General features: G+C 38.9%; 1 long non-coding RNA gene across 1 annotated transcript in view; it reads left to right on the top strand.

The window, feature by feature from the left end:
• Positions 1-24,995, top strand: part of LOC135107035 (uncharacterized) — a 115,248-nt gene that overhangs the window by 54,990 nt on the left and 35,263 nt on the right. The window contains exon 2 of the long non-coding RNA XR_010271551.1: positions 12,874-12,949. This is a non-coding gene — a long non-coding RNA (uncharacterized LOC135107035). The remainder of the gene's footprint in view (positions 1-12,873; positions 12,950-24,995) is intronic.

The raw sequence follows: 24,995 nt of genomic DNA, 5'->3' as shown, positions 1-24,995 counted from the left end.
ATATTGCGTGATACAAGACAATGAAACTTTGCTGTTCAAAAGTATGAAAATAGATTTTAAATTGTTTTGTTTTCTAATTTAATTCATTCAGTTTATTTATTTATTTTCTCTTTTAATTTGTTTATTTTATTTTATTAGTTTAGTTTTATTATTTATTTTATTTTATATTTTTTTATTCATTTATCTATTTATATTTTTTTTTTGTGTGTGTGTGTGTGTGTGTGTGTGTGTGTGTGTGTGTGTGTGTGTGTGTGTGTGTGTGTGTGTGTACGTGTCCTCGAGGCAGGAAACAAAAGGCCTCGAATCGGTCATTTGCATCTCTTGTATCGCTTGTCTGTGCCTAGTACACCTGTCATCCTCACCTTGAATCCTTTTTTTTAATGGGTGGCTTAAAAATAAAGAATGTATTATACCAACTCTCTCTCTCTCTCTCTCTCTCTCTCTCTCTCTCTCTCTCTCTCTCTCTCTCTCTCTCTCTCTCTCTCTCTCTCTCTCTCTCTCTCTCTCTCTCTCTCTCTCTCTCTCTCACTCACTTGCACACGTTGAGCATTGCCAAAATCTCTTATACAAAACCTGGAAATTTAAACACTTTCATATCTGCCTTAATTTCTCATGATGCTGCAAAAGAAAAGTCGCATTTTTATCTCCTTCGCTCATATCGTTTGTAGCTTTGTCTCTTTTTCACATACGGTACATCTGACACACGCTCTTCTACACGTGTGACCTGCAGGTGAGAGCGGCGAACATGTGTGTGTCTGTGTTAACGCTTGTGACGCACGCCTTTGTTGTGACGTGAGCGAGGAGAAAGAGGAGGAAGAGAAGAGGAGGGCCGGTGACCTTCATGACAAAAATACAACACAGGAGCTCTATCTTAAAGTTGCTATTTAAGAGAAAACAGAGGGAGTCGTCGTAAATATCGATTTCCAGCTACAGTTTCTTTGAGATGAGAGATGTGAGAGAGAGAGAAAGAGAGGCAGACAGAGAGAGAGAGAGAGAGAGAGAGAGAGAGAGAGAGAGAGAGAGAGAGAGAACGAGTGGGAGGGATGTGCTTAAACAGGTGACCTAAATTTTTTCTTTACTCTTTCTTATTTCGTTTTTCCTCGTGTTTTTCTCTTTGTTTCGTTTTTCTTCTTGTTTTCCTTCTTCATGTTTTTTTTTGTTTCGTTTTTTCTTTTGAGTTTTTTTCTTTTCGTATTCCGACTTTCTCTCTCTCTCTCTCTCTCTCTCTCTCTCTCTCTCTCTCTCTCTCTCTCTCTCTCTCTCTCTCTCTCTCTCTCTCTCTCTCTCTCTCTCTCTCTCTCTCTCTCTCTCTCTCTCTCTCTCTCTCTCTCTCTCTCTCTCTCTCTCTCTCTCTCTCTCTCTCTCTCTCTCTCTCTCTCTCTCTCTCTCTCTCCTTCCCAAACGCACAAAAAAGCAAAAAAAAAAAAAAGGAAAAAAACTCAGACGGGGAGCGGTAATCACGACTACTCCCATCATGACCAAAGAGTCTCGAGGTGATTGTCACGTCGACCCGAAGAGCACTTAGTTTACCGTCCCCAAGGAGCGTCTCGGGAAGGCAATTAAAAGTTGATACCATCGGGAATCATAAGCTTAGAGAAGAAGGACCAAAGACTGCGGGCCAAGTCTTGCGAACCACCCAAGAGGAAGAGGAGGAGGAGGTTGGTGGATGGGTAGGAGGGCCGTCGTGAAGGTTGACAGGAAGGGACGTAATGGTGAGGTGGGCGAGCTGGTGGTGTGGTGTTAGTTAGCAAGACGTGGTGTTCCGTGGGAGGTGATTTGGAGGAGAAAGCAAATGTGAATCGTAAATTGAGGTTTGTTAATTCATATTGATAATGGATTATGTTATTTATTTATTTTTATTTATTTTTATTTATTTATTTATTTATTTTTTTTTTTTTTACGTATTTACGGATTTAATTAGATATTTAGTGTGTTGTGCTTTGTCTGTTAATATGTTGAGTATGACGAGAGCTCCTCATGTGAATCGTGGGGGACACCTGCTTACCTTTGACCCATAAAAAGAAACTAATTATATATGTGAAAGGTCAGTTTGAAAAGTGAACGGAATTTTCTATATTACTATTTTGTCCATTTGTTCAATTACTGCGTTTATGTTTATTTGTCGATTTGCATGTTTCTGCCGTCAAGGAATAAATAATGCAAGGCTATTTCTGATCAACTAGATTTAAATCGAAAATTACATGTTAGTCTGAGGTATGATCCTTTAAAGCACCGCTCATCTATACTTTTTTTTTTTTTCTATACATTTCTGGCTCGAAATTATATCATATGTTTCCTTCCAGTGCTTCCCAGCATTTAACTTTTTCTTCATTGCATCTCAGGTTTTTTTTTTTTCCGTGCTGTGACTGCTAGTGCTGCTTTCCGAACTTCATCTTCTGGCTCTTCCAAAACAAGTATTATTTTCCAACTATTTCTCTCAGGTTCCCTGTAGATGCAATATCTTTAGTAGCTTTTGCGTCAGGCACTGCTTTTATTTCTCGAGTCCTAATCGAATAAATATTTTTAATAAAGAATGGATTCCTTTATCTCTCATTATCTTTCATATTAGAAGTTTAGCAACAACACCTGATTATTGATAAAGCTATCCTCTCCTCGTTATTGATCTTCTTGTATAATATATTCCTGTTTTCATTCCTTGCTATAAAAATTTCCATATCCTCGTTTCCTACGGAGCACCCATTCATCCTTACTTTATGGCTCTGGTAAGGTGGGGCGAGCAGAGGCTGTAGATGTGCCTCATAAACATGCTTTCATCTTTGTCATCTCGAACTGCTGTTGGGTAAGTGTGCTTAGTGTAATGGTGCCCTCATGTAAGAAGAGAAAGAACGTAAATTAAGCCCCTGTTGTAAGAGATAGTGATTTTTATTGCACCGAAGGTGAATTGAAGAATGCTTTTGAATATAAGTAAGTGAAATCGATTTAGAGTACAGTCTTGACACGAAACTCGAATTGAAAAGTGAATATCAAGAAATAAATCAGTTTATAGTACACAATCATACCGGAAGATACCAGATAAAAGATAATCTGAATATCATAAAAGAATATCAACATATATATGTAGTGCATAAGTTTGATATATGTTGATGTATTTTAGTGAAAGCATTGAGCAATTGTGGCACCAATAGGATGGTCAGGCAAAGAAAAAATGGGAAGAAAATGTGTCAGTGATCAAAATTTCAAGGAAGATATTTCGGTTATATTTATTTTTCAATTTATTAGTTATTTACTTATGTATGCATTAAGTTTACTTTTATTTTGCGTTAGACGTTGAAAACAATCATCATTATTGAATCCCATGAGACATCCTAACAATGTTCACTAAAGATGATTAACTAGAAACTCAAGAAGAGAGAGAGAGAGAGAGAGAGAGAGAGAGAGAGAGAGAGAGAGAGAGAGAGAGAGAGAGAGAGAGAGAGAGAGAGAGAGAATGATAACCTATTTGTTCCAATATTCAAAAATCCATTCACATAATACAAGCAGAAATATCTCAGAAATTCCATGTCTTTATTTTTCCCTGTGTGTGTGTGTGTGTGTGTGTGTGTGTGTGGGTGTGTGTGTGTGTGTGTGTGTGTGTGTGTGTGTGTATCAGGAAAGTGATTCGTTACTGGAAGGATATTTTTCTTTTTACGTATAGAAATCTGTACAATCTATAAGATTCCTGGTACGAATCAAGCAAGATCAGTGAGAGCAGAATCAATCTACGAACGACTCTCTCTCTCTCTCTCTCTCTCTCTCTCTCTCTCTCTCTCTCTCTCTCTCTCTCTCTCTCTCTCTCTCTCTCTCTCTCTCTCTCTCTCTCTCTCTCTCTCTCTCTCTCTCTCTCTATATATATATATATATATATATATATATATATATATATATATATATATATATATATATATATATATATATATATATATATATATATATATAAACCGCAGGCATTACTGAATCAAAGCGAGAGGGAAGGAGACGGAGGGAAAAATGCTCAGGCGGGATCATTCTCTTTTGTTGAAATTTTACGAAAGATCTAAGCGAGGACTTTTGTTTGATCGGGAGCCACAGAGCAGCGGCAGTGACCCAAGGGAAGAGGGGAGGAGGTAAAGGCAGGAAAATGTTCTCGCGTTTTACTTTTTTTACGTTCAGAAAATCGTGGTTTAATTTTTGATGGTTGAAAGTATGCAATGAAATAATGCGTGATGTGGTTAATCTGGTGATGTGCGCTCCCTTCTCTGCGCTTCATGGATTTATGTTGTCTTTGATTCTTCAGTGAAGCTTCCCAGCTGATCCTTGTTCGAATAACAGTGATAAGTCTGATATAATGGAGATGATGGTAATAATTATATAATGATAGTGATGATGATGATAACTGATGATGATAATGGTGATAGTAACGATAATAGTAATAGCAACAGCAGTAACAATACCGAGGAAGTCAGGGAGTTCCAGAGTGAACACATATCCTTGTCCTTATCTCTGCTTTTCAAACTTATCAAGGATCACTGGGGAGAAGTGACAAGTATCGCACTGTCATGATGTGTCATTTATTGTTAAAGGAGTAAATATTCGTTATTATGTAACAGCATCATCACTTCCTGCCATGCACAGGTAATTTTTCATTTGGCGATGCATCTTCTCAGCCATGAACATTTCACCGGCATTGTAAGAATTTCAAGATATGATTTAATTTTCCAACACGTGGCTGTATTATTCAGGCTATCATTAAAAACTCTTTCTGTTATTCCCCATCTTTATCCAGCCTGGTGCGGAATATCTTCTGCTAATCTACAAATACAGGCAGAGACCCACGGCCTTTAACGAAATTGTGTTCTCCGTCCTTCGTTTTTTTTTTTTTTTTCCTATTTCCATTCAAATGTCATCCTTAAGGACTTGAATTTCCATACTGTTCCTTTGAATTTCCATACTGTTCCTCTGCCTCTTTCCCTCTTTCCTCGACCTCGACCTCCTGCGTGACTTAAGATTAATGCGCCAAGTAAGTCACAACTCCACATTGGCGCTCGTCCAGAAACATTCGTGGTGACGGTGAATTGCGCCTCGAAATATGGGCTTCACTTCATCTGCCGCTGCGGGTGGGTGGCGTTCAGGGGTCGTGCATTTGAGGTGGATATAATGTATGCAGGAATGAAGGTCGCTGCAGGTCATTACCAACGCAGTATTATGACTATCTGCATTAATACACTTTTAATGGCCTTCACTCTCCACTCCACGTCTCTTACTTAACATTAAATACTCGTAGTGTTGGTTTCCACAAACAAAATCATGAGGATCGCTGTTTCTGCTGCTGTTTGTCCTTCCTCCTTGTTTCTTTGTTTTAGTAAGATCTATAATAAAAGTACGTTGTGTCGAGTCCATAGTTTTAAAATCTATAAATGCGCGACTAGTTCTTGCTGTAAGGTTTGTGAGGATTATTAGAATACATCAAAATCATGCTTATACATAATGATGAATTCTTTCTTGCGCTGTGCTGAGATAAAGGGGTAAAATATACAGGAAGGAGCGTAAAATTAACATAGAAGATTTATTATAAAAATTACTATATATATGAACTGAGAATGTGGCTTAAGTTACAACGTGTGTGTGTGTGTGCGTAATTTCAGCCTTCACAAGTATAATTACACTTCTTGAACTGTTGACGACATAATGAGGTGTTTATCCAATTGAAACCCCCGTAAATATCCTACAAGTTCACACACGTAAGTAGTACAACAGCCATGTTAATATTTAGCAAAGATGAGAACGGTACAGCCAAGACGAGAAGGAAGGCAAAGATATCGGTGAGGAGATGGAATCAAGAGAGACACGAGACAGTGGAGCCTGGAGGAAGAAGATGCATAAGACAGAAGTTATTGGCGACATCATACACCAGGGATTAATAAGGCAGAGAAGAACAAGAAGTACGTCACAGCCAACTCTTATCATGAATGGCAGACAGGTAAATTAAATGACTAACTTGAAAAGAGATAGGTGAATCGAGCCTCTGTTTAGTTCATAAAGACAGATTGATAGCTAGACAGACAGATAGACAGGCAGACTGGTCGTGTTCCTGGAGCATTGGGACTTGTACATATCAAGGTATTTTCTGCGTTTTGTAAAAGGCGACTAAAAGGGACAAGTACTGAAGGCTGATAACGTCCTCCCTCACCCAAGAATTTTATATTCCCCAAACAAAAAAAAATGGGAAGGGTTATCTTCTTTCATTGATATCTTTTCCTCTCTCTCTATTTTGGAAACCGCCCTGAAACCTGCGGTAAAAGGGCAAATTCAAGGAGATAGATAGGTAAACCTACGTACCTACGAGGTGGTAAATAAGAGAGCGAATAGATGGCTAAGGCAGACACGCGGGAAGGTATCCAATCCGATAAGACGCAGTAAGAGGATATGCAGTTACCTGAAAAATAGCTTAGTGTTTGGCGAGATTTTCCAGGATGTGAATACCAACCAGGCTCATCTTGAATGCCTCTCTGCCCGGGTCTGCTATTGACTTATCCCGTCCACTGGAAGGTTCAATCTGCTGAGTGAAGACCAGACCTGCAGTTTTTAAAGTTGCACGCACTCCTCAATTCCTTTTCGGTGATCTGTGTCGCGGTGTCCCTGTGATAACTCCAATCCTCCACTCTTACCCCACCTCTCTCTCTCTCTCTCTCTCTCTCTCTCTCTCTCTCTCTCTCTCTCTCTCTCTCTCTCTCTCTCTCTCTCTCCCCCCGCCCCAGAGCTCAAAGAGAACGACATCCCACTCTCCGCCCAGCCACTTCACCTCATAACACTCGTCCGTCACTTATACCAAGCAGAGTAATCACGTTTTCTCTCCGTGTATATTTTGTACTTTCATCGTTGCTGAGAAAATCATTACTTCCTCGCCTCCTGATAGTCTTCATTTTCTTATACCAGGTAGGATACTCATATTTTTTGCCAGTGTATTTGTACTTTCGTATTAGTTGAAAATTCCGGTGCTTTCCCCGTTAAAATACTAAATTGTTCTTTGTTATATTTATCAATTCTTTTTTTTTTTTAGCATCCTACTGATTTTTTTCTGTTTTATGCATCAATTTGTCGAGGCGTTTATTGTTTTCGTGTGATTTAAAATAATTTCAGATCTTTCATACAGATACAGAAATATTGTATCTTTGAATCTCTCTCTCTCTCTCTCTCTCTCTCTCTCTCTCTCTCTCTCTCTCTCTCTCTCTCTCTCTCTCTCTCTCTCTCTCTCTCTCTCTCTCTCTCTCTCTCTCGCTGTGTGTGTGTGTGTGTGTGTGTGTGTGTGTGTGTGTGTGTGTGTGTGTCCCCGTCAGATCTACAGTCGCACAACAACAAAGCGCCATTAACAGAGAGGTAACAAACACCTCCAACGTCTAATTTTTAGTTCCAACGATGCTCTCAAATCTGGTGGAAGGAATGCCAATTAACGAGACAAGGAGATGAAAAAGGGTAGGACGAAGATACGTGATAAACAAAACAAAATAAAAAAGATGAACAGAAAGGAGAAATAGGAGGGGACGAAAATTACCAAGAGGGAGGGAAAACATTACAGAGAAGAGACTGAACCGCAGGATTACGTGTCGGGAAAACAAGAATTGAGGAGAAGGAAAGCTGGAAATTAGAAGGGAACGAAAAGATGGTTTATATACACACTGCAAACTCTCTGACGAAAAACAGTTCGAACTAAAGGCGACTCTGTACTTTGTGAGTTTGTTCGTTGGAGTTTTGCCTTGTAATATGCTTTTTTTTTTTTTTTTCTTGCACCTCAGGTTTTCTTTACTTTTATATTTCTTTCGTCAGATTTTTTTTTCCTTATCTTTTTGCTATAACTTTTCCCGCAGTCGGATCGCAAACTTTAATCGGAACTGGGTTTTGTGTCCCTCTGAGATCGGCGCCACTCTTGTAAGGAGGTCAGGCGGATATCCTTTCCAGGCGAAAGGGAAAGTGGCGTACATTGCAAATCAGCTGACTCGTGTGAAATTTAACGGAGGGACGCTCGGTCTTCGTCTGTAGAAACCGGCAACTCCCTCGAGAGGAAGAGCATCACCCAGAGCAGAGGTCTTGCTTAGTGTCGCTGTTTTTTTTGTTTTTTTCTTTGCCCACCTGATGGATTTCGTTCTCTCACCCGTCAAGCGAGATCTAGTGCTCTTTCTTGACTCTAGGATCGCAGTTGACAGTATGCTAATTCTTATTTAATCTTGGACGATTTTACTGAGTAGAAATAAAAAACCAGGACCTTAAAAATTGAACTGTTCAGTCTCCTTTTAATGTCAGTGGTTTATTCTGAAGTTATACTAGAGACTTAAGTCGGATTTTTTTTTTTTTTATTATTATTAAGTCAGAGAAGCCGTTATTGTCAAAATGGAGAGTTTTTTTTTTTTTTTTCAATCCAATGAGGAGCGTGAATGCATGATGGCAGAGTGGGCTTCATTATATCGAAGTTTTGTACTTAGTTGTGGTTCATAATATCTTGAAAATCTACCGACTCTTTATATTATACCTGAAAAAAGTACGATAATTTGCCTTGTATTTTTTTTTTTTATGAAAGAAGCTGTTTCTCTCTCTCTCTCTCTCTCTCTCTCTCTCTCTCTCTCTCTCTCTCTCTCTCTCTCTCTCTCTCTCTCTCTCTCTCTCTCTCTCTCTCAATATCAATACGAAGAAAGTCAAATAGTAAGTTAGAAGTGCGCTTTGTCGTGATCCCTGCCTTAGAAAACCTTGATCTTTTAGCGTCGTAAATCCATCAAGGAAGATCGCATCGCTAAGTTTTTTTTGACTCCTTTTTTTTTTCTTTTTAATTAGATGGTCCCTCCAGTGACCTTTCAATGACCAGCATTTGATACGTAAAGTGATGACAATTGAATGAATGACCTGACGACCACACAACACACACACACACACACACACACACACACACACACACAGTTTTTATCTCTGTGTCTGTTCCTGCTTGCTTGTGTATCTCCGTGTGTCCATCTACCACTTTCTGCGTCCTCCCCCCCCCTCTCTCTCTCTCTCTCTCTCTCTCTCTCTCTCTCTCTCTCTCTCTCTCTCTCTCTCTCTCTCTCTCTCTCTCTCTCTCTCTCTCTCTCTCATCGATAATGCAATCGTGCAAAACCCATCGGTTCCCACGATCACAAAGAGTGGGAGGCGACCATTCACGTAAAAACTGAGGCCACATAAAACATAATGATGCCAAATTTCAGGCGAACTTCTCAGGATTCGGGGAAGGAATCGCTCTCCTGATAGACAAACGCAAATTAGGTACAGGGCTCTTGCCTGAATTCTTACTTATTCATATCTATTCTTACTTATTATTATTAGGAGTGCATCAAAATAGGACGGAGATTTTTGCAGATATAAGAAAAAAGAAAAGAAAAAAATTAAGGAAAAAAGAAAAACGTTCATAGTATTGATTGATTTCTTTCAGATTTCAATATACGTACTACATTACATTATTTTTCTCACACTCCTTGGCGTACACGGTTGTTTAAAGCGTCTATTCATTTCTAGCAACATAAAATAGAATAGAACATTATAAAGTTCAAAGAGTGGTTTATCTATCTTAACTTTTGAATTTACGGGGTTTTTTTTTATAGTTTTGTTGTTTTCTTTCCTATTACGGCCTGAATTGTTTGAAAAGCGGATTATCAAGATGCCTCTGAAACTAAATTGGGCAACATTTTTGGATTCTCCCCCGGCAGCAGCCTTCCATGGAGCGGCATACTGATTGAGCTCTCTCTCTCTCTCTCTCTCATTCCTGTGCCCTTGACCGTGAAGAAAAGGCACCAGCACGTGTAGGTCACTTGTAAAGGAGAAAAGAAAACACTTCGACGCTTAAAAGTTCATTTCATTCTTGATTACGTCGAATAGTGTATGGAATTTCTAGTTAAGCTTCTCATATCTACGAAAAATCAGCAGGAAATTAAAATAAATCACCAGGTTGTTATTACTGTTTGAGTCGTCCTTAGTTAGCAGCCGTTCTGATGTGACGCTATTTTCCCACTTACTGAAACTTGTCATTACTCACCAATTAAAAAGGAAAAATAGTAGTTCATAGGATGGGCTGATGACAAGCTTTCACTTAACTTATCCTTGTTAAGTCTAAACACACCATCAATAACTATATAAGAGATTTTCGTACACTCTTGGGTGGACAACACCTACTGACGGTCTTGCTTCCAACCCACACAGCACATCCAGGAGCGTTTTGGCAGGCAACTCCACACACTGTTAAGATAAAGTTCACTGACTCATCATGTGTGTGTGCGTGTGTGTGTGTGTGTGTGTGTGTGTGTGTGTGTGTGTGTGTGTGTGTGTGTGTTTCCCCCTGAAATTAACAAATGAGCTTATTTTACAATGGAGGCAATACTTGATAGTCACAGTGGTGGAAGGAAGTGCGGCCTGCGGAAAAACACAGCAGTGGCAGCAGCAGCAGCAGCAGCAGGAGGAGGAAGACGAGTAGCGCTAGACATAAAACACATGTCAGTGAACCTCTTGGGGTTTCCTTCTTCATGAAGAGAAACAAACAACATTGTTTTATATATCCATTGTTGTACGTAGCCAGAGTTCACTCGTTGCCTTGCATGAAAAGTATTTAATTAAATAACAAAGGCAGGTAAATACATCAAAGAGTGAATTATACCCTTCACTCTCACTCACAAATTGTACTGTGTTATTTTGTTGATGATTGATAGTTTACAATATTTCATCCACTTGGTGCCCCACGCATCTGTTGGTTAAACCAGTGCTTACTCATTACTAGTTTAACTTAACCTTCCACTTTAGTCTATGTTTGTAGTATTGTATTTCGTCCGTCCATTTCCTTGCGGCTGTTCACTTTATCTTCTACCTTTTCCACCAAAATATGTCACTTTCCACATGTCTACATTCTTACCAAACTTCTCGCTCTGGTAAATCACGCCACACTTGTATTTTTATCCTCCGGAACACCTCACCCGCGGCCTCACGTTAATATTCCTCTGTCACAGCCACACACAAAAAACCTCAGGGCAATTTCTCAAAATATTCCGTTTTACGCCTCCGTAGAGTGTCCCCTTGACGATCGCGACTTAAACCCTCCAAAACATTCCCTCCCTCAAAGTTGATGGTTTACTCTTGCCTCCATTGTCCATTTTTTTGCGGCGGTGCTCCTACGAAAATATTTAAGCTTTGTCATCTCAAAGTAAACCCGCATTACGTATTCTTTGCGATATTTATTTTTAGCACTTTAGTTCCAGTATCTTTTTTTTTTTTTAGCACTCCAGTCTTTTAGTTTTAGTATTTTAGTCCTTACCTCATCATTTAAGTAACAAAATTTCAGCACTTTAGTCCTTACCACAGAAATTTTTAGCGCTGTAGTTTTTATCACTATATATATATATATATATATATATATATATATATATATATATATATATATATATATATATATATATATATATATATATATATATATATATATATATATGTTTTTTTTTTTTTTTTTAGCATTACTCATCTTTTTTTCTTATTGTTACTTCAACACTACATTTTTCTACAATTCGTTTACCACATTTACGCTGAACACGCATACAGTGACACATTATACATTGTGCATACTCAGTATCAGTGTTTGATTACCTTATATTGTTTGCAACGTGGACTAAAATAAAGAATCCAGTCATGCAATTTCCCACGCAGATTTCCCTTTCATAATATAATCAATTCCTGTATAATCCTGCTGATCACTGGTGACTTTGCGCACTTTTTTTTTTCTCTAAAGCTCTCAACATCATTTTTTATTAATTTCAAGTTTCTCTTTATCTATTTGCTTTTATGGTGGCGGGACGGTCAGGGTGGACCTTATTTGTGTAATTTGTAACGAGTCTTGTATGTCAAATGTTCCGTCAGACAATGAATTCTGGCCACTTTCTTTCATGGCTAACAACTTTACATTAATTTCATCTCTGTGTCAAGATACAAGAAATTACACTATATCCTTCAACTTCACGCAGCTTGCCTTCTGTTTCTTCATGTGCATTCCTTCACCGATGCTGTCTTCTAGTTTTGATTTGACAAACTAAAGAGTCACTACGTCTTTCCATTGACTCCTTTTACATCTCTCATGAGCCTTTATCATCTGACGTGCTTCCTTCCCTCTGCACTCTTATTTTCATCAGTTTCACGTTTCCCTTATTTTTCCTTCGTTTTCTCTTTCTTTGTCTCATTAGTTTTCTTCCTCCCGTTATAAAACATTTCCTTATTGACAGCAGCCTCTACGGTGTCTTGTGTGTCTTCCTCTCCCCTCTTCCTGTTTTCCTCTGAGCTGCAAATACTACTACAATAATTGGACTTCACATACTAGACAGGCGGCCCTCTCCTACACACACACACACACACACACACACACACACACACACACACACACACACACACACACACACACACACACACACACACACACAAAGCCAAAAGGCAGAGAGGCAAACAAACATACGGAGATACAAAGAGATAGACACAGACAGACAGAGGAACAGACAGCTAGGCAGACAGACCGGCAGACAGACAGACAGGCGGACGGACTGAGAAACAGAAATAAACAGACAGACAGACAGAAATAGATAAAATATATAAACACGGACAGACTGACAAAAAGGAGAAAGACAGACTCAGAGATGGACAGACAGCTAGAGAACGAAATAGGCAGACAAACAGACAGATAGACAGACAAACAGACAAACAAACAAGCAAACAGATAGACACAAGACACAGACAGAATGGAAGTGGGGAATGTTTCTTCATACTCACAAGAACCAAGGTCATGTAAATATTCATGGACGTGTTCTTGTGGGTGCGCTGCAGGCATGTGAATGTGGCACTTTCTCCCTCCTACAGGTGCCGGCGTGAATGTGGCACCTGCTGAGGGGAGACCAGGAGACGCCGCGAGCTGCATCTGGGAACAAGACATAAGGTGAATAGTCTCCTGAACACAGATAAGTTTTAGCACTATTGCAAACTTATTTCTTCATTATTTTGGATTTTACTGTTCTACGTGACTTACTTTAGATTATATTGTGTATTTACTGCATCAATCATAGGTAGTGTGGTGATGGCCAATAGGTCTGCTGCTGCTTGTCCTTTCTTTCTTTGTGTTAGCGTAAATATTCTTTTATGTGCACCTGTTTACACGTAACGCGTATCAAAACTTATTTATATATTGAAAAATGACGCCCCAACAACACGGTCGTGTGACGCCTTATTAAAAAACCTAAATTGTTAATAAACGATATGAATTAAAACGCAAGCCCAGTATGACATAATAAAACAAACGTATGCGTACTCTGTCAAGGGAAAGACGAATGGTGGGAGCAATATAAACAGAGTACATCACAAAGGGCAATTGAAAAGCATTATACCTTCTGGAGATCCTCACTGGTCTTTGATTGCACTACGCTGTATCAATTTATACCAGAAATCTTATTAGTACCTTGAAGTCGCGTGGCTGTTCACTTATCCGAGAAGTTAGAAGCTATGTGTAGAAACAGCAAGTGCAGGGTTTCGTTATATAAGAAAGAGACTGTCTTGGGTACGCTGGGACACTATACGCAGGAGCGGTGCGTTGGTGAGTTCCGTGAAGACATCCCTTCTCCAGACTCACAGCGTGTTATGATTCCTTTCGTTGAGGTGTTTAGAATCAATCAGCTGTTCAGTAAATCCATCTCAGAAGCGGAGAAATTATTATCCTTCGAGATGTTTTTCTTTTTTTCTTTTTTTTTTCTTTTTTGTCATTTTCTTACTCTGTTGTCCGGAATTGAGTCACACACACACACACACACACACACACACACACACACACACACACACACACGAAGGCCCCAAAGAAAAGGATAAGTAAAAGGGAAAAGACAGAAAGCATTGTAAGAGACAGTACTACAAAGCAAAGCGAAAAGATCATGGCAGTAGGAAGAATTACGTTAAGTGGAAACGTGAAAATATAAAAAAATAAATAAAAAACGGATGGTGCACTGTTAATCTTACATGAGGAAACACAGGAAACACGGAAAAAACGAACGAAAAAAATAAATAAAAAAGAGTTGGAAAGAGAAATAGAGAAAGAGAGAATGAATTTAATGGACAAATATAACGAGCTGCCACAGTCTTAAGAGTAACGATAATAATTTCAGTGACAGATCGCTAAGGAAACTGGTGTACGAAAATTAGTGACCGTATTGTCGAGATAACCTTTTTTACATGAGACGCTGCCTGTACTGTGCTCCTCCTCGTCTCCCTTTTGTGGGTGATAGAGGATTCATCGTACGTGTATCAAAGTCATTTTACGTGATATTGAAACGAAGAAAAGGAGTAAAAAAAAGGGTTATTGTTGTTGATTTTTCCTTCCCCTAATATTTGAACTTCATTTTTATTCTGGGATCATGTCTTATTGTCTTATCGTCATGTCTTTTTTTTTTTTTTGTAAATGCAAAGACTTAATAAATTTAGAATGCAAATAAGTTAAAGGGAGTGACGTCACATTCACATCACGTTGAACAGAAGAATTTATAACCGACTTATAGCGAGGTATTTCATCCATCAGATCCAAACACACAAAGCGAACGGCATCCATTTCAAGCTAGCAAAACATGAAGTAATTCCACGGCGAGTAGTACAACAGTGGTTCCTCCTTGCCTTGAGACCCTCATCAGCATAATTCACCTGTTAGAGTCGAGCATCATTCGGTTAAAGCACAAATTGGACAGTAAAGCAAGAGTTAACCAGTATTCTCAGTCATTCTTTCCCTTTTCTGGTAAACTCTGCCTGCTTCTGTATTTCCTCCTTCCTATGATTTGGACTGTTTCAAGAGGGAGGTTTCAGCACACTTATCCTCCAATATTTGACAATCTTCCCTGATTCATTTTGGGGACTGGCACCTCAGTAGGCCTCTTTCTTCTTCTAATTTTGTTGCAATTAGCTGATGCTTCTCCTCCATAAAACAAATAAAAAAAAGTGAACAATACCATGGCATCCACTGTAAAACCTGTAGACCAGTTTGCCACTAAAATTTCTTCCTCGCCCTTTGTGATTAATCAAGTGACATAACCGCTGTCCGCCAAAAGAGCTAAGTCTTGTTTAGTGAAGCCGCCGTGAGCTGGTCAGGACAAGCACTGGAGAGACGTGTTACAGCCTCACAATTCAACTTTTTTTTTTCAAGGAAGTATCAAAAGAATGTTGATTATGAGTAAGAACGAAGAAAAAAAGACTAAGAGGCGAAATGAAGTTGAGAACATTACTAAGACAGTTTCTATTGATAGGAAAAAGGAAAGAAGGTAGGAAAGAAGGAAGATGAAATAAAAAAAAACTTGGGAGAAGGAAAATTACCAGAAAAGAATAGGAGGAGGATGAGAACAAGAAACCACTTCAGTGAGAGAGAGAGAGAGAGAGAGAGAGAGAGAGAGAGAGAGAGAGAGAGAGAGAGAGAGAGAGAGAGAGAGAGAGAGGGGTGATGGGGGGAGAGGAGAAAATAAAAAGAAAGTAGTTTTGAGATGAAAAAAGAGAAAGCAAGCAAGGAAAATAGGAAAGTGAAGAAGGAAGGAATGCAAGAACTTGAAAACAGATTCCGAACACATAAAAAAGAGAGGACAGAAGGAAAGTAAGAAGGGAGAACAGATTTAAGAGAAAGAAAAAAAAAGAAAAGAAAAGAAGGAAGGGGAGAACAGGAAGCCAATTTTATGAGAGAAAAGACAGAAAAACAAGGAAAAAACGACAGAAAGAAGTAATATGAGAAGAGATTCCGAAGACAGACAGAGAGAGAGAGAGAGAGAGAGAGCACAAAGTAACATCTCAGAGAAAAGAAATAAAAGATGTGTATAAGACTCGCACCATTCTCTCTCTCTCTCTCTCTCTCTCTCTCTCTCTCTCTCTCTCTCTCTCTCTCTCTCTCTCTCTCTCTCTCTCTCTCTCTCTCTCTCTCTCTCTCTCTCTCTCTCTCTCTCTCTCTCTCTCTCTCTCTCTCTCTCTCTCTCATTAACGTTCATTGTTGTCAGGTTTTCTCTGCAGTTGTACGAACTTTAATTATCCTTAATTGATAATTATTCTTCAGTGCAGGTGGAGCAGAATTTTAGCTTCATCAATGGAGGTCCTTGCCTTATTGCCTTCAGACGGTCAAGTAAACATCTCAAAACAGAAAGTGTGTGTGTGTGTGTGTGTGTGTGTGTGTGTGTGTGTGTGTGTAAATTTTAATGTGATCCTGCTGTAAATTTGCTGTAAATTTTAATGTGATTCTTCTGTAATGAAAAGTTTTGAAGAGTGACACGATTTACACAGAGAGAGAGAGAGAGAGAGAGAGAGAGAGAGAGAGAGAGAGAGAGAGAGAGAGAGAGAGAGAGAGAGAGAGATGAGTCTGATACCCTTACGAATGAAGAAATGCAGTGAGTTGGGCGTCCACCTTATCTTAAACATTAGAAACCTTTTTGCCACGACATCCCAGTGCGTCTCTCTCCAAGTTTCTCTCTTCCACTTACTGTTGCGTCTTATCTCGCTACAGCCAAAGCCAAAAGTGTCGATAATCTTGACCATGACACAGCCGTTCTCTATCCAGGCATCACCCTATCCCTTCCGGTATCCATCTGTCCACCTCGGTTCTGACAATAGTACAGGACAGCGAGGGCAGGAGAGTGTGGCGAAGATAGTTACGTATTAGTTGAAGTAGTAGTAGTACATTATTATTATTATTATTATTATTATTATTATTATTATTATTACGATTATTATTATTATATTACATTTACTAATATTATTATTATTATTATTATTATTATTATTATTATTATTATTATTATTATTATTATTGCTACTGTTGTTTTGTTATTATTATTATTTTGTTTTGTTTTGTTTTGTTTTATCCTCGTTTTCGCTTGTACCATGACTAATAAAATCACATGCGCTCCTCAGTTGCCTGATACTATATATCGCTGACTCTTTCCGAGGTTTTACTGTTGACTGCGTAAGTTTCTACATATCCTCTCTTATCCTCGAATGTATGTGATAATGAAGCCTCATCATTCAGTAACAGAAACGAGAGATATTTCCTCTTGTTCAAACACATGAACAGATACCAGCAAGTTTTTTTTTTTTTTTTTTTGTTTCAGACAGCTGAACGCTTTGATGTTGATGTGAACATTCTAATGACAAATATTGTTTCATGCGCAACAGCTGGCGTCAATTCTGGCTGTCACCGCGGATCATGGCTCACAAGCCAGGAATTATTAGTCGTCGTCTATTGACAGTGTTCAATTGTCACAAATACTTTTGACAAATTTCACAGGTCGTCACAAATTACTACAAATGTTTTCAGTAGGAGAATCTTCCTATGTTGTGAACAGACGTAAACCTCTACGTCGTAGAATTTTCATATTACGTAAAAGGTTGTTATAGGATTGTAGTCTGGAAACACATCAGTGTGCATGATTATGATGGATTCAGCCTCTCACACAATGGAGTGGACCACACGTTGGGAACGAAATGAGTTTAGGTGAAATTTCGTTATTCCCTAGATATTTTGTTTAAATTTGAATTATATTTATTTCTGTACACTTGTACATATGTCAAGACTTTAATGTTACCCGCCTTCCCACGGCCCTTTGGAATGGACGAACGCAACTCAAACTGAATCGTTTACTTGTGTAAACTGTATCCTTGCGTGGATGTCTGCAGTCACCTTGAAGGTTTATGTTATTATTTAGTTGCTGTAGGGTCATCTTTTTGGCTTAATATTTTAATTACTATTAGGAAGAGGACCACTTGCTTTAACACGTATAGCTATATTATTATTATTTATTTATTTATTTTTTAACATAACAACCTTTCCATTTATTTGTTCGCTGATTTGAAGTACATGTGTAATGCTGTCCATTGATTGTTGTGCCTCAGAGAACAGTAATTATCCTTCCTTTCTTCATTAAGGCACTATCTGTGTATTTTTGTGGATGATTATGTAAAAATACATCACAGTCTTGTTTTGTGAAGTATTCTCTCACCATATTTAATTCAAGTGTCTGTGAAAGGAAAAGTAAGAAAAATAAATGTGCTGTAAAGACATTCTAACTCACACTTAGTAATATAAACCATAAAATAAGCGTCACCGCCCATCACAATGAATTTTCTTTTATAGTAGACGAGGTTACCTATAGTCATTATTATCCATCTTTCATTAAGCAAACGAAAGCCTTGTAATATCTAAAAACATTAAACAAAAATGCATTCTTAACTGACCTAACTTTATAAAATTATCTAAGTAAATCTTCAAAAAGAATCAATATATTTTTTTTGTAGAAAATATATCTAGTAGACTAAAAAAATTAAAAAAAGAACGTTGAGGTAACAAGAATATGCATGCCTGTCTTTCGAGAAAACTTTGTCAAGAGAATTCACAATGGCAAAACAAACAACGAGATAAAAAAACAAAAGCTTTAATTCTTAGAACATGACACCATGACCAAACCTTTCACTGCACTACACGGCAACAATATTCTATCATTGCGTTATATATAAAGGTAGATAGAATATTGATAAAAGACTGAAAAATAAAGTTACATATAAAATAGTGAAGAATAACGTATTCAGAGAGAGAGAGAGAGAGAGAGAGAGAGAGAGAGAGAGAGAGAGAGAGAGAGAGAGAGAGAGATTCCTACAAACGTGAAATATAGGGAAATTCATTTGCTCTTCCGCTCACTCAGACAACTAATAAATTTTTGATGAAATGTATCCACCGATGAAGTGTTGTTACGATCAGTTTATACTTTTATCATTATTACCAATATTTGCAAAGCCGTTTCCTTCCCTCTCACCCCGGAGCGTGACGCAAACACTGCCTCCAGACGCCGCCACCAAGATCACACACCAGACTTCTAACTTGGCTGTGATCATCTCATAGGAGCGAACGAAACTTCCACAATAAAGTGCGTCTGTTGTTGTCACGTGATTCTTAAGTTTCACAAGGCACTTTGGATAGAGAGAGAGAGAGAGAGAGAGAGAGAGAGAGAGAGAGAGAGAGAGAGAGAGAGAGAGAGAGAGAGAGAGAGAGAGAGAGAGAGAGATACCGAAAGAAAGAACCCATTGTAAATCTAAAGATAGGGTAGTATATTTTGATAAACACGAATGGCATCAAGCTTTGTCCACCCACACACACGCGAGCTGCTATTCCTACTTATTTTTATCTGATTTTTATTATGCAAGCATAGTTGATGGCAACGACTGTGTGACCCATCTTAATTGGGCCTTGCCATACACCAACGACGAGATGCGCAGATTATAGTGAAATGTACGAGAAAACCAGACAATAGTGGAGGAAAACAAGATCATACTTTATTCACGGTTAGGAAGTATCACTAATTCTCTAGCTTGTATAAAGTTATTGGTTATCCACGTACTCCTCATTGAACAGAAGACAAGCCGAGTGATAGAAAACGAACTTGGAACTAGATTAAGAAATGAGAATTGATAAAATCTTAATCACCGTTTATAGAATAGAGAAGAAAACAACTTTCAAGTATATTTTTTCCTGATGTTTTGCTCTTGTAAGTTTAAAGTGACGAATGATGTACGTTCGAATAAAGCAGACCGTTTTGAATGAAGGTTACCTGTAAATGTCCGCTGCTGTTGCTGTATTGCAGTCCCTGTCAAATGTACTGTACTCTCACCTATGTATTATATGAAATACCGCGAAATATACCGGAGCTTTTACCTATAAATTTGTGAGTCTCACCTCTCTACCTCTTGTCTGGTGCCCCTCTGCTGTCAGTTAGCAGTGCAAGACTTCATCTATTCTGTCTCTGTAGAAATTATCATCTTGGGGGATTTATATTATCACCAGCAGCTATAGGTACCGGTTCCCTTCACTGATTATTCTGTCTAATAAGGTTTCTATTTTCATTCCATTTTCACTATCTTATCTATAAGTCAGGCCAACTGTACTGATCGACTTGCCACAATTTTTTTTAACTAAAGGAAAATTTTAACTCACGGCATCGGATATTATGACAAATTCTCGTACTTCTCTAAAGTTGTTGTTTTTTTCACTCTCTCCTTTCTCTCCTACCTTTTTTCCCTCTTCTCTTCCTCCCCGCTTCAGCCCTGACGACAGCATTGCCATCTCTTTTGCCTCTAAAGCTGAACTCTTCTTTCAAACTTTTCCTTAGAAGTCAATGTTGAAAGATTCTCGGCTTCTCCCTTCCTTTGCTTTACCGTCTTCCTCAGTCACTCTTCTTACTAAACTTAACCTCTCATTCGTTGGAAGACTCGTTCATTTCCTTCCATGACACACACACACACACACACACACACACACACACACACACACACACACACACACATAGTTACGTTTCTTTCTACGGCATTTTTCACAACCTGGTCCTGCTTTACAAGGCTTCCTACTCTCATTATTATTCCGCCCTGTTTCATCCTCTTCCCTAAAATATTTTCACAGTCAGCGACTTATTACATTCTTACAACCAGATCCTGTCAGAGGTTAACATGAAGCCGCAGGAAAGCAAAGTGATTTGTGTAAAAGAAGAAAACGTGTCATACCGTACGTGTGGAAAAAATTCATATGGATTGAATTTCTCTCTCGGCTCCCCTCCACCTTTGTCTCTTTGTCTCCTTGATTGCCTTGAGAGAGAGAGAGAGAGAGAGAGAGAGAGAGAGAGAGAGAGAGAGAGAGAGAGAGAGAGAGAGAGAGAGAGAGACAAGACAAGTATTACAGACAAATTTAGATGAATAGAATCGTATCACGTTACTCAAATAAAACGTGTGTTATTGTCGTTAGCGTCCAGTTTCATTAAGTTAGTCAGCACCTGGAGAACTCATCAGTGTGACCAGACGTTATCAGTGTCAAGAGCCTCTGTGTAACCAAGAATCTTTGCAATAGTCACTTGTCACCATATGCGTAACACCAGTAGCTCATTAGGTATTGTGTGTCTTGACCTTAGAAGAAAAAATAATGGGAAAAGCTTGATAATTAATGGCCGCTGGTTCAGGCTTGCTCCTCCCCGTCACCTTGATCGTGTCCCAAGCAATATCGCTTCTCCACCAAGCTATATATTGTTTGTGTTTTCTTCTCTTTTTATTTGCCCTTTGTTATTAGCTTCGTTGTCTTTCAGTGTTCCAGTATCTTCTCTCCAACCATAAACTGTTTTCTCTTTCTTGTTTTCTTTTTTTGCTCTTGTTCTTGTTCTTTTTGTTTTTGTTTTTTGTTTTTTTACCTCCACTTGTTTTTGTTTTTGTTGTTGTTGTTGTTGTTTTTCTTCTTCTTCTGTCATTAGTGTTGTTTTCTTTAACAGTTTCCTTCATTCATAAATTGTTAGTCTTTTTTTTATATTATCTTACGTTAATGGCTTCGTTTTCTTTTATAGTGATGCAAGTAATGTCTTCTCTCCTTGATCCATGCATTGCGCCTTTATTTTATCCATTTTTTTTTATTAATTTCGTTTTCTTTTATAGTGTTCCCAGCACTCTTCTTCACTCTTCCGTCCAGAAATTGCCGTTATGTCTCGTTACTCTTTGATGTTAGTGATTTTAACTTCGTTTTCTGTATTCACCTTCCTTTCATACTAAAGTACTTGTCACTATTATGCGGTGCGGAGCTGTATGGTATAGATGCGACGCTTCCTGGAATAAGTCTACCAGCGCCTCTTTACTGGCAACTTCTGTATTATAGTAGTTTGTCTCTCTGTTGCCCTCACTCGATTCTGGGTCGCTTTTTTAGACGTTGTATCAGTAATTACGAAGCAGCAAGCCCCCACGGTCGTATTTGGGTAGGGGTACTTCTCACCAACATTTCCAATAAGATTTCTTCGAGTTTGGTCGACCTAACCCGAAGCGCGGTGTTGGAAAAGTGTTTAAATAATCGAAAACGGCTACATTGGTATTTGTAAAGGGCCTCTCTCTCTCTCTCTCTCTCTCTCTCTCTCTCTCTCTCTCTCTCTCTCTCTCTCTCTCTCTCTCTCTCTCTCTCTCTCTCTCGTTCACTATCGGGTCGCTTCAAAGTTATGTAGATTTATTTCCATTTTCTTCTCTCATTTTACATTTGTATTTCCTGCATGACTCTTTCAAGGTTGTATTACTGGTGATTTATTGGTCTTATTTATCTGTCATATTTGTTTAGCACTAACTGTTTGCTTTTTCAAGGCTCATTTAGTCACTTATTTATGTATCTATTGTTTCTCCAGTCCAGAGTGATCAGTCTTTATTGGCGCAGAATGAGAGAAAAATGGAAAAGAGATGATACTAGATCTTTACTGATTACATGAAATTAATAAAAAGGTAAGATTTTTTGTAAAGGTTTTAAGGATCATTCACCATAAATTAGAGAGAGAGAGAGAGAGAGAGAGAGAGAGAGAGAGAGAGAGAGAGAGAGAGAGAGAGAGAGAGAGAGAGAGAGACGGGAAAGATTAAATTTGCCTGATGTATGAAAATAGGACCTGCACTCAGGACGGAAATGTATATATAACAAAAGAACAGCGCTCATATAATTGGGTACGCAAAAATATACGTACTAGAGCACACCGGCAGAGAGAGAGAGAGAGAGAGAGAGAGAGAGAGAGAGAGAGAGAGAGAGAGAGACTGGTGTGAGTTCAACGGGTGTGGCAGAATGACGCTTGACGCAAACAAATGGTTCCCTCCCTCAAACGGACGTAAGGGAGAACAAACTGCACCGCGAAATTATTGGAGCGAAACACCTCCATTATACGCGTGCCGGATGTGAGTGTGTAACGAGGTCATAATTCCTTCCAAATAATGCATCGGCCAGCAAGTACGTAATGCCGGACAGACAGACAGACAGACAGACAGACAAAATTATCCTTTGCATCAACTCCATTTTTATTTCTTTCATGAATTAAAAAGAAAAAAAAGTGGGGGAATCATAGTGTGATATGTACGAATATTCATCAGTTTGCTCAGATTGAATATTTGGGAATCTGTTGTTGTTGTTATTGTTGTTGTTGTCTTTCCCTTATGGCACTGCTAGACAAGGTGGTCTTATAGGAAAAGCACTGCTAGGTATTAATGTAGAGAAGGCAGTAAGCGACGAAAAGGTGTTCTAGGTAAAGCGGTGAAACACGAAAAAGTACTGAACGGAAAGCACGAAGACACTAAACAGTATACTAAAGGAAAGCGCTAAGGGACCAAACAGTATACTAAGGAAAGCACTAAGGGACCAAACAGTATTCTAGGGAGACGATACATTACAAAGTGAGGTTAATAGCGTGCATTATTTCTGTATGGTTTTCGTCGTTCTGTGTAGGCCAATGCTTAATTCTGGTACGACATCTCTGTCTCACGAATTACGTTTTAGTCACTGGATCACTGAGGACTTAACGCTTCCTTTCTCTCTCCAGCAGCAGGTAACTCAAGCATGATGGAGCCTACCTCATCTCCCAACACCTCTCGCCTCCTCTTTGTTTCCTCCCACATCGTACTGTACCGCTAGATACATACACACACACACACACACACACACACACACACACACTGCAGTACACTACACCACTTTTGTCAGTGAACCCATCTCTCTCTCTCTCTCTCTCTCTCTCTCTCTCTCTCTCTCTCTCTCTCTCTCTCTCTCTCTCTCTCTCTCTCTCTCTCTCTCTCTCTCTCTCTCTCTCTCTCTCTCTCTCTCTCTCGTCTTCCTCACGACACTTGAAGCGTCGAAGCGAGACGGAAAAATTCATGCCTCGGCTGGTTTTTCTTTCTATTATTATTTTTCGCCAAGTTTTATGAAAAGATACATAGAATACCTAGACTTTTCGGCGAATTTATACGTATATCATGGAATGTTGTAACTCATTTGAAAAGATATCTGAAAGGGAAGAGCAGCTGCGTAACTTCAGAATTTTACGTAAACTTCCGCAATGGTAGGCAAAAATTAATAAAAAAGAAGGAGCTCGCTGTATTTTTTTTTTTTTTTTTTTTTTTTCGGGCATTGTATATACGTGTGGGAGTTCTCAGAGAAACACATACACACACACACACACACACACACACACACACACACACACACAGGTATATGAGCCTGATTAACAAGGCTCCGATTTTATGATTACTCTTTGTATTTTTAAGCGTTTTTATCCAGTCTAATCTTTATTCTGAAACGCTTTGCTCTTCACCGTGACTATTTTCAAGGGCTACAGAAGATTAGCGGGAGTTGTCAAGAGTGTTTCTCCTGTTAATAATGTAGAAATCTTATCAGTATGTCACTAGAACCATATGAACACCCTTAAAATCCTGTCAACTTTAACTATTGCTGTGAGTGTATTGAATGTGCTGTGTAGAAGTGCCGTCGACTACTTTTAACACGCTCTACTTTCAGCCATTGAAGTTTTTAAAGGATATTCTCGTAACTCCAGCACTAGTTTGTCAAGGACTCTACACTATCAGTAAAGAAAATTGACCATGAGAACCCGTCCAATCAATTCTGTAACCCTTCAAAAACAGCCCTTATCAGAAACTAAAGGTTGTAAGAGTAAGCGGGTGAGAGTATGTGGAGACTGGAAGCTGTGTGGAACGAGGTGAGGACTTGACACACGAGTTAAAAATACCCCTAACCCTTAAGTCGGAAGACTCATTCATGTTGGCGTGTTATGTCATTGCTGTATTCCTTATTTGGGAGATTAAACAAGGGACTGCGCTTCGCCTCACTTCATCAGCAAGTTGTTAGCGAGCCAGGTTAGCAGTGAGTGGTGTGATCCAACACCACAGTACAACTGAACTGTTAACAAGCAGCTTTGACACAATGGAGTTTAATCGACACGACATGACAAAGGTCAGAGATAACCAGGATCATTTACCACAGGTAACGTCGGACAAGACAGGGGAATGGATACGTAGGTGGATAGATTGGCGGACTGATTGATGGACTGGCTGCTGCGGGACAAGGCAGGGAGATTGTTACGTAGATGGATTGACGTTGGGGGAAAGACAGACATAGAATTATATACCTGTACTGAATTCATGTTTTAAGGTCA

This window comes from Scylla paramamosain, chromosome 14 (genome assembly GCF_035594125.1).
Source record: "Scylla paramamosain isolate STU-SP2022 chromosome 14, ASM3559412v1, whole genome shotgun sequence".
NCBI classification, from domain to species: Eukaryota; Metazoa; Arthropoda; class Malacostraca; order Decapoda; family Portunidae; genus Scylla; species Scylla paramamosain.
Note: the sequence above shows the minus strand (reverse complement) of the source record. Positions and strands in the feature narration are given on the sequence as shown.